Source organism: Anas acuta, chromosome 2 (assembly GCF_963932015.1).
Source record: "Anas acuta chromosome 2, bAnaAcu1.1, whole genome shotgun sequence".
NCBI classification, from domain to species: Eukaryota; Metazoa; Chordata; class Aves; order Anseriformes; family Anatidae; genus Anas; species Anas acuta.
In genome coordinates, this window is record NC_088980.1 from 78837922 (window position 1) to 78848760 (window position 10839).

General features: G+C 47.5%; 1 protein-coding gene across 2 annotated transcripts in view; it reads right to left on the minus strand.

Annotated features, from left to right (window-relative positions):
* RNF152 (ring finger protein 152) overlaps positions 1 to 8860 on the minus strand; it is a 45305-nt gene extending 36445 nt beyond the window's left edge. The window contains exons 1-3 of one of the 2 annotated variants that reach the window (XR_011092702.1): positions 8728 to 8860; positions 4068 to 7866; positions 1817 to 3008 (exon numbers count right to left, since the gene is read on the minus strand). The gene's annotated coding sequence lies outside the window, so the exon portion shown is untranslated. Of the gene's footprint in view, positions 1 to 1816; positions 3009 to 4067; positions 7867 to 8727 lie in introns of those variants that run through there. The other variant, XM_068670878.1, reaches the window with a different exon arrangement.
* Positions 8861 to 10839: the final 1979 nt, after the last annotated feature.

Sequence of the window (10839 nt, forward strand, 5' to 3'; positions counted from 1 at the left end):
ACAGTTAAGGAGACCTTCAGGGTGAATTTGCATCACATATTTGTATAACATCACGGTTTTTGAACAGACACCTCACGTTTTGGAGGTGAAGCTCCATGGATGCCTCTGTGTGCCAAGTCCCTGCCCCTGTCCAGGCCAGCTCCCCCTTTCCTCCTTACAGAGCAAGTGGCAGCTAATGGATCTAAAGTAGTAGCACAGTACCAGATCTCCATGGTCACAGGAAAGGAAAATTCATCACAAAATGAAAACAAACATCTGACTAATCGCCGGCCAGCACGGCCACAAATGATGTCCACCAGAGAGGCCAGGGACTGTACAGATGTAGAGAAAGATAACCCACTAGCCTGGGCAGAACCCGCGAGGCTGTGCTGGAGAGCATGGTGACTTTGCTAATTACATTACCACTGCGGCTACTGTGCTTTTATCATTGCAGCAGAGTTCAGGGAGTCCTGCTGAGAGCGGGACACCCCCTACACCCCCGTCTGGGTTAAATGTACGGCAGAAAACCGAGAAGTTGTGCACCGGCACACAAACACGTGCTCCTGGTCCTGGAGGGGCCGGTGTGTGTGTTGAGATTTTAGCATCTGACTCCCTCTGCTGAATGCGATTAAAGTTTACGTATGCGCACAGCTCCTCACAGAAGTGCTGCCAAATAGATACAACAGACAAAGAAAAGGAGAAGGGAAGTATAATTACTCCCAGGAGGATTCTCGCGTTGCTGCTGTCATCCCCCAGGCTGCACCTGTTATGAGAATAAGAGTCTTTAAATCTCTAGGGAAGAAATCTTGAAAAGTTCTCAGCAATAGCACAGCCTCAGATTGCTCCACACAGTTTATTATTATAAACCTCTGTTCACAAGGACTCGGATTCGTAAAAGGCAGCGAGTTCCTTGGCACTGCCCTTTTCAGTGTGTACCTCATAAAAACTGCATAAAGGGGATCATCCAGTGCTGTGGGCACATGAGGACTGGAAGCAGCCCTGTGCTGTTTTCTGATGCAACTTGGTACACTTACCCATTTTGCACTGACGGACTTCTTTTTTTTTTTTTTCATCTACACGTTTCTATCAATTTTTATAAACAGATTATGTCGAACAGTCGATTCTGGCAAATTGCTCTAGATGTGTCCTCTCAAGTGCAGCTCAGATTGGTAAGGTGGGGTCCAGAGGAAATATTATTCACAGGAACAAATCCCTAGAAGTGCTGGGAACCCATAACAGAGGCAGCTAACTGCTGGCTTCTATGTTATGATCACCAGAGGGACCTCTAATAGGCCATATATTTGGAGGAGCTCAATGTCAAACTTTCAGCTCCAGGCAGGAGCAAGTCACCAAATAATCATAAAACTGAACTGGAGCTTGCAAGCATTTTAAAAATAATCAATACATGTGGGATTCATTCCTTTTAGTTTCTGAGCCCACAGCACAGACTTAAGTCATGTTCCCAAGGTTTATTCTGTTACTGAGAGGCCTAGGAACTTTTTTTAAGCCTAGTGTCCTAGAGAAACAGAGTTTATACCATCACAGTCTGTGTATCTTCCTGTCTTCCTGTTTTCCTTCAGCAGCTTTTGAATCCATTGGCCAAACTGTCAGAGGATGAGAAACCAGGGACAGTAATGCCTCATCCTTTTGTTTTTCTTTTTCTTTTTTTAATCACCAACAGGACGTAGGAAAGAAACATCTTTGAAAACCCCCTGAGCAAGAGGCAGAGAGAATTTGGCTGCTCTCCGGTCTGTCTGGCAGTCAGCAAGCACACGTGCATGAATAGCAGTATGTAACCAACCTTCACAGCATCCACTGCTCAGCTAATTTTGTCAGACTTCTATGGTCTCAGACCTCTGGGACCAATGGGGAAAAAAAAAAATCACACTTGCCATAAAATCACTGATGAATCAGGGTCTGTCAAACCTCACACCTTGCATGAAGGATTCACTAAAGGGCATTGCCTAAAACTGCAAGGCAAAAGCACAGCCCACAAAGACCGAAAATGCATCTATCAGTAAAAGCAGTTCTGGCCCAACTGGTCACAGGTAATTATCACTCCTCACGTTGATACCCTGTGATAAAACTGCGATGAATATTTTGACTCATCAAAATCTGACAGGCTCGTACACATTCCCTTGTTCTCTTCCATAAAATATTGTTTTATTGCATGCTTTAAAATATTCAGCAGAGTGAGTATTTTTACGGACTGCTAACCTGAAAACAGGCATGTAAAAAGGCTGCATACTCACAGCAACACAGCTTATGAAATTGCTTGGAGCTCCCCCACCCCCTCAAAAACACAATCTCTCCAGATAAGAGTAGAGTCTTCACTCTGCTAACACTACAGGCTTCCAGCTGGAGAAGATGGGTAATCTGCTTAGCAGAGAAGGGCAACAAAACAAGGAAACTGTATTCATCTGTGTCACAGGATCATCACAAAATAACTTGGATTTTATGATGTATCCCATTCAGTCCAGTTTTTGTCCTCGGTTTACATTCAGAAATTTGGCCGATAGTCTACTCCTCTGCTGGTTTGAAAACACTCATCTATTATCTATAGCCTTAAAAAGGAAGGTGCATCAGCATCTTTGGGTACAAAACTTAGGGAAGTTGCTCCTTCGGTATCCATCAGCTGCCTTTATAATCAGAGGAGATATGTCGCAGGAGGTGATTCAGAGCAGGAGACCAGCCTGGATTCTCTGAGTCACCTCCTGCCTGGACTAATCTCCCTCCGAAGACGAGATAGGGGAAAAAGCTTCCTGAATTGAAGTGCCCAAAGATTGGCAGCGTAAATAGCCCCCTGAGGCTCCCAATCCATGAGAGCACATCGGCAGAGCGTGGCTGAGGCCAGAAGGGACCTCTGGAGATCCTCCTGCCCAACCTCCTGCTCAAAGCAGGGTGCTCAGGGATGTCTCCTGCTGGATTTTGGATATTTACTGCCAGAGCACAGCGCTGGATAAACACACCAGTGGTGCTATCACTGAGGTTACTCTCTACAGTCCTGGATATTGTCTTTGCTGCGGCAGCTGTCAAGAAATGAAAGAGAAAAAAACAGTTTAGGAGCTCTGGCAATTATCTGCTGAGCTGCGCTTTCATCTCTCCTTGCCCCGTCACTAGGCGATGCTTAGACAAATACACTGATATGAATCAAATCTTGAGCCTTCGTTTCTTACCGTACATCAATACAGAATCATGACTGTATCCTCTCAATAATTAATAGTGTGCTGTATATTAAAAAAAAAACAAAAAAGAAAGAAAAAAGAAAAGAGCAAACATCTGTGTGAAAAATATTCTCACATCAGTGAATTTCAATTACCAAAACTTGATGGTTTTTTTTAAAAAGCCTCTTCTGTTATCCAAAGCGGTGTTGAATTTGTTGCTGGGCATTATCTGTACCGAAAGCCCATTAGTCAGACAGCCCCTCATTCATCCATGGTAATTCACTGTCCTCCTCCGAGGTAGCTGAGCTTTAACAGCTAGACGTATATGAACGCAACACAAATAAATGGCATGGAGATATTTCATCATAATTTACGAAGTGCAAAAACTACTTCATTCACCGCTCGTGACTCCCATGCTAGGGCACTGTGACAGTCCTTTGGCACCAGCTCACAGGAGAATTGTTTTAGTTCGTCCCATGGCTGACTAAAAGCTCCATTGGAAGGAATGTTGAGGTAGCAAACGCAAGTGTGCAAAATTTGGAAATGCCCAAAGCAAGCCTGATCCCCCTTGACATAATGGTACTCTTCAGCCACATGTGTGCATGCTGCTTGTCACCTGCTGCTGAGCTCCCCTTCTGCTCTCGGTAGCACAACCCTGCCGCCACGCTCCCCATTGCTGACACGTCCATAGGCCACCACACCAGCTCTCCCTGTGCCCTCAGCCCCGCTGGGCCTCTTTCCTCTCTTTGGCACAATCTCCCCAGTTTTCCTTGGCAAGCTCACTTTGTGCTTTCCTTGGCACACTTCCCCCAGCTGTTTCCAGCACCCATTTCCCACCCCAGCTCCCAGACCAGGTTTCTTACAGTGCACATCTTCTCCACCCCCGGTCCCCAGCCCCAATCTTTCTGTGCTGCTTTTGCCCACCTATTTATGCCTCCTGCAGACATCAGGGCCAGGATGCTTCCTCCTCACGGTTTTGGGTCAAGGAGATAAATGTGGCAGAGCTGGTGTCTCTGTGCCTGTGCCAGCAGGCGTGAAGAAGAGCACGGGCAGAAACCTCCTGCCGAGTCCCTGCAGCCACAGAGCAGAGCACTCTCTGAGCAGAAGAAACATCAGGCAGCTGCCAAACTTGCAAGCCTCCACCAGGTGTGTGCAAACTGCGATTTTCCAGGGGCTTATGACTTGGCTGAGTCCGGGTATTTTTCACGGGAGGTACAAAAGACACATGCTTGAAACCAGATTTTACACATGTCTTACAGCTGGCTTTCCCAAGTTCACGGCGTCCTCCATGAGAAGCTGTTCTGGGAAAAGCATTCCTAGAAAGAACAGCGAGAAACATCCCTCCAGAGGCAGGCTGAGGCAGTCATCTGGCACGGAAAATGCTAGCCTAAAAGGTTACGGTTTGAACAAATCGAAGAATATGGGAAAAATAAGATGGTGCAACTCAACTCAGACTATAATTAAAGCAAACCCAGTAGGAGAAAGGTTATTCTTTCTCTAACCTAACGCAAGTCCCATATATATTGCCCCTAGGGTAGTATGAGTCCACAGTTCACATCACAGGCCTTGAGAAGATGAAATTGCGCTGTGTAAACACTCCGCTTCATTATCACCAAACCACCCAGCCAATTTAGGGTGTTTTATGCCTCGTGACTGGTGTTATTAAGTCCTGGTTGCTACAGGCTGAACACCGGGCTCGTGTCCCACAGCGAAAGTCCAGCAGCCACCCAGGGAGCAAGCGTGGCCCCGCCACCTCCTTTTAGGAGAAATTCAAGCGAGATGTGGCAGCCTGCGTGCTGATGCAGGCTTGTTTAAATAAACCTCTGCCTGACTGTGCCACCTCTCACGTGCAGGAGGAGCCACCTGGAAACACGCTCAGCCGAGTAGCACTGCTCTCGAGGTGAAGAGTTAATAGGGTTGGGACCAAGGGCTGCAACCGCAGCGCTGAAGCTGAGGCAAGCATGGGAGAAAACAAGCACACTGGGGGGTTTCGGTGTGCAGCACTAGCATGGCAGCAGGGGAGGCACTTCAGCCCCACTCTTCCTGGAGGTGACAGCAATTATAATGAGCACTGCAGCTGTGGATTCACTGCCATTGGAAACGAATTAGATAACAAAGCTCCTTAGGAAATCCCACGGATTTCCTGAGATAGACAGTGTGGCCAGTTAAGTATGTGAATATGAAGTAAACGTCTGTTAAAATTTATTTATTTATTTTTTAATTGAGGTTACTGAAGAGAGCCCCATATACGCATCAGCAGAGGAGATGGCACTGCTTGTAGCAGGAAGCACATTAAAAACCTTCCTGCCCCCCTGAGAGATGTCTCATCAGGCTCTCCCGGCCCAGGCAATCCTTGCACAGCAGTCTCTCACTCAGGGCCTCACCCTGCAGTCCCCATGCTCCTGAAAGAAGCTCAGGGGATTTCAGCGTTGTCCAATTTGCAGATATCAGGGCCATTTGTGCAAATGTCTTCAGGACCAGCCCTGCCACGGCAGGGATATTCAGCCCTGTGTCAGCATGTAGAGAGCCTGGTTGCCCACAGTTGCTGCTGCACATCCTCCTGGACTTTCTACCTCCCAACCTGCTGAAAACTCGATGCTGAGAACATTTTGGAAAAGCATCCAGAAAGCCTTTGTGCACAGCCAGGGCAGAGCCTATATGTGCTCTACAGCAGCAGTGGTGCAAGTGCTCTCCAAATTACTGCCTTTTCCTTGACTCGCTTAGTTGACGTGTGTTTTCCCAAACAACCCATGTATGGTCCAAGAGGGAATAAGCTTCTTACTAGGCTGATAGATCCATCTCATTAATAGTTGCTTTCCTAGAGCTCCTGTATTCCTGTCAAGTTGGCACATGCTTTGTAGCACAGTGCTGCATATATCACATTTAAGTTTGCTGCCGGAAAATATGTACAGAGGTTCCTAGTTCAGACCTCTGGGCTGTGAGATGTGCCTGATCCATGTGTCTAGTGTCAATCCTGTGAGATGTCAGCTCTTAAACATGCCTCTGATTTAAAGAGAGCTGTTTGAGCCCCTTCTTTGCTTCTTTCTCCTCAGAGATCTGGCTGAAGAGCAGGAAGACACAGCTCAAGGGCAAGAAAAGAGCCCAAGCGTCACTTCTGAAGTAAGATGGGACTTACACCCTGAAATCACTGGGAAGCTTTTGAAAAAAAAATATTGTGTCCCTGTCTGGACTGATAAAAACTACCTCTGAGAAAAGCTGTTCTTTTAAATATCTATCTGGGCTTGGAAAAGGCTTCCCCATGCTCAGGGGAGGAAAGAAAAGGTTAAAAGGCCTGATCTCGCCTTTCTGAACTTCCCAACTTTCCCACTGATTAAATTGCTCAGCAAATCAAGTTCTCTGACAAGTCCAAAGGGTACAGCTGGGTGTGAGCCTCACGGGGGCGAGCATTTTAAAGGCCATTAAAACTAGCAGAAGAACTTTCATGGACTGCAACAGGATTTGGACCACCCCATCAATAAGTTGCTAAATGTCTGTGAGGAGCGTGCACACGCCCTGCACACCAGTGGCAAGGAAGGATGCAGGAAAGGGAACAGATGACACCTCCTTTGCAGGGAAGGTTAGCCCCATTCTCAGATATTTTACCCCAAGACACGTATTTCAGCATTGGTAATGGACCAGCTTGCAGGATGGGAGCCTACATGTGGGTTGTAGCAGAGCTGCCAAGTTTCCACCAGGGAGGCTGTGGGGAAGCTGCCCAAGACCGAAGGGGGCTTTGGAGAGCCTTGTGTACAGCTGAAGTGCTCAAGAATGCTCTGCCCATTCATCATCCTCAAAGAGAAGTGCTTGGCCGCGCTCCTCCGAGGGAGGGGAGGGCATGGCAATCGGACCCGCAGCAGCTGCCAGGGAAAAATAATCCAGGAGTAACATGAATAAATAAGAAACATTTTGCTAGTCTTAATATTACATGGCTTTCTTCATGCTCTCTCTCTAACACTTGAATTCCCTCCCAAACATTCAGTTTTTCCACAAGCCTCTGTCTATGGCTTTCAGCTCTTGTTTTCTTTTTCTTATTTCTCTCCTCTTTTTTTTTTTTTATTTGAAGAGCAGCACCCCCATCCTCTTATTCTCTCTTTTCTGCAGTGTCTTCATGTGTTCTCCCCATATTCTGCATCACCTTTTCCACTTTCAGGTTTTCTTCACAGGTTGTTCCCTCCATCTCTCTCCCTTTAAGCCCTACTCTGCACTTTATTTGCATGTCTTTCTCCTCCATTGCTTAATTTTCTACTCATTTCTCTGTCTCTCTTTCAGGTTTGTTTTAAAACTGGCCCAACTTTTCTCCACAATCCACTTTGAAGACCTCCAAGCCCTTTCATTTCATTCTCTTCCAAGCAAAAGTTTCCTTTCATCATCATTTTCCTGGATTTTAACAAAGAGAAGCCTTTGACTCCAAACCCTTGGCTTATGCTTGCACTACAGAGGTGCCACTACCAGTTTCGGGCAGTTCCTCCCCAGGCACTTCAGGAACCCAGCTAAGGAGGCAGAGATCCTCATAGTGACAGGGCCTCTGTGGGAGAGGTGACAGCAACATATCTCCACACTTAGGTCACATCTGCCCAAAACTTACAGGGAGTAAGCTATTAGTGAGTAAGTTACAACTAGAGTAGTCAACACATGCTCAGAAATTCATTGCTGAAGGGCTCCGGACGATGAGTTGGCTGAGAGCTGCAGGCTCTGGCCCTTTTGAATTATGTGACACAGGTGCCTAAAAACAATAAAAACACAAACGTGGGAAATGAACATGAAGAAAACCTTTCTAGACAGAGCTTTCCAAAGCCTAAGTGTGTCTGTGCTCAACTTGAAGTTGCAAGAGTTTTGCTTTCTCTTACTGTGTTTTGACGCTGATTTTTGTGTTCTTCCAGATTTTCTGCTCTGTGTTAGGCTATAGCACAAGTGAAAATATCCGCAGGCTCTGAAGTCATGATCAGCAGGCTTTAAGCACATGGCCAAACATAATCATGGGAGACAGACCAACTCCACTGAAACCTTCCCCTGCTTGGGATTTCACTTTTCCTACCCATTGCAGCTGCATTAAGCAAACTGCGCTGCTCCCCACGCGAGGTTCATTGGCCTAGGTAGTTTTGATTTGTTTAGCTGTGGCTTTATCAAAGCCAGATCAAGCAGCATCATTCTCAGTCCTAGGAATGGCTTGTTTTTTTTTTTTTTTTTTCCTCCTCTTTTCACCTCCTGCCCCGTAATTCCTTCTCTGCTGCTATGAAGGATATTGCTTGGCCTGAACTCCTGCAACCAGCTTCTACATCCTTGTTGTGTTATAAATACAGCACCCTGCTCCAGCCAGATCCAGCCCTGGCTGGCTTGCTCTACCTCTTACTTTATGAGGAAGTGACAGTGACTCCAGGAGACCGCCAGGCAGCTGGGGGGAAACGCTCAGATGAACGAGGAGGGCCAAACTGTAAATCTGAGGTGAGGAAAGAGCTCGCCTCTGGTCCCTCGCCCCTGCTGCTCTCAGCGTAGCCAATCTTTGCCTCACACTGGATTATTTTCGAGCTGTGAAAACAGCTGCAGTTGCAAGTTGCTGCTTGCCAGAGCCTAATATTTCTCCTACCTGTCCAGACATCCCATATAACAAGAAAGTGCTGATGGCAGTATGACAAAGCTCTCTCTCTGGAGCTGGGGCTGTGTAGTCATGTCTGCAGCTGAAGCGCCATCGCGGCCTCACCAGCGGGTTGGTTCTTGTTGGCACCGCGTTTGAAGGCACAGGGGATGCCACAGCATGAAAGATGAGAGTAAAAAAAGCAGTATTTAAGGAGTGGGGTTATTCTGGCTGTCCGAGAGGCACCGTCTTTATCTGCTGAGTGCATGTAACGCATGCCTCACCTCATTCAGCCACTTATAGCCTGTTAGGTAAGAGTTAGGTACGACCACATCCAGCTCTCCATGCACACTCTGGCATTTTCTACAGGGTATCAAAAGGAGAATCTCAGTTTATGGCCCTGGAGATAAGAGGCCTGCCTGCAGTTTAACCCCAGAGGTCTCCCCGTGCTTATCAAGGTGGATAAGCAGTGACAGTCCCTCCCGAGTGATGCACCCACGCCCGCACGCTGATTGCTGGGGATGTGGAAGCGTAGGAATCTCTGCTTATCTGCGGATGGCTTAACTGCTCTTACCCCAAACGTGCCTCTTTCAGGAAACAGCCGAGTCAGACTGGCGAGAGATTTAATTCCTTCTAAAGCTCTACCTTTAATGTTGCAATGCTGTAGCAACTGCAGAGGATTGTATTCTAAAACACCTTTGATTTTTGATTTCATCTGCTTGTATCACTGCTGTCTTCCCCAGGTAACCAAGGTGCGAATGTCTCAGCAGGCTGCCAGGTTTCCCTGTGGTCACGAGGAGGACAAAAGACACTCACTCACCTTTTTCAAAGCTTCTCCCCTCAGGGTGCCCATCTGATAGCCCGGACTGCACCTTCAGAAGCTGATAGCTGCCTTCAGCAGCTGATAGCAATCACGGTCTTTGTCTCCCCATCCTGTCCCACCTCTCTGAGTCAGTCCTTTTGTCTCCTTATTTGGGTGCCTTTTGACTGGAAGCCTGCCCCTTGTCTTTCTGCTGTCAACTCTTAGTGGCTCGAGTCTTCTTCTGGTTGTTCTGACTTGTCCTGTGCCCAGAGTCCCCGAGGAGCTGCATGCAGGTGTGCTGCGATGGTGACGACCTACTAAACTGAAGGCTTTCCCTGGCCTTACATAGAAGAGGGGAGAAACACAGCAGAAACGTCTTCCCCGCTGCTCTGCTTTGCCCCTCGTCCCCACCTTAGGATCCTCCACACCCACAGGTGAGGGTGGGTGATTTTCCCCACAGCTGAGGCCAAGGCTCAGCTTGGAGGGCAACCACCATCACAGGAACATCAGTAGCTAACGCTCCCAATTCCACCAAAACCCAAGAACATCTCCAAGCACGGGGAGGAGGGAATACCAGCACTGTATGCTGCACGTAAATGAAGGGCACATTAAGCAATTGCCTCCTATAAAGCACGTTTAAATGCCTGGAGTTTCGAGAGAGCGCTTTAGTACCAGCATTGGCTTGCTCTAGTGGAGCTGCAGGCCAATGCGTATTCGTCGCTATAATTTTATACAGCTGCATTATTTTCACAGTTTATGGTGACACTATCTCGTTTATGAAGTGCACGCAGCAGTTACACATATGGCTGTATTATTTCCAGCACTTCGAGCGCAATTAGTAATTTTGTCGAGCTAACGCTGTCAAAGCTACAGCGGCAGCACGCACTGTATTGCAGCTGTCCAAAATTTAGGGAGTGCTATCCACGTTGATGCAATATGTACATAGCTGTTTGGGTGCCTGAGCTTGGGCCGCTGTCTCCAAAAGGTTACCAGAGACGTCAGGTGAAATTCCACCCCTCCGGCTCCTTTCAGTAACCTCGTTTATACCCGGGATGCATCTGGCCCTAGGTTTTTGTGGCTCCGAATTGCAACACGATCGCTGATCAAGGAAGCGCTGCTTCATCCCCACCAGGAGCCATCGTGAGACACAACACCAGCCTGAGCAACCAGGCCTCCTGTGCACAGACCAGGGGATGAAAGTGGCCCTTTGAGACATCTCTGCCCATAATGCTATTTTGAGTCATTTGCTAGTACCGTAAATGACTCTCAAAATTAAGGATCGGTTTCTTAGGGAAAGAGGAGCGCTGTTAAGTGGGCAGACT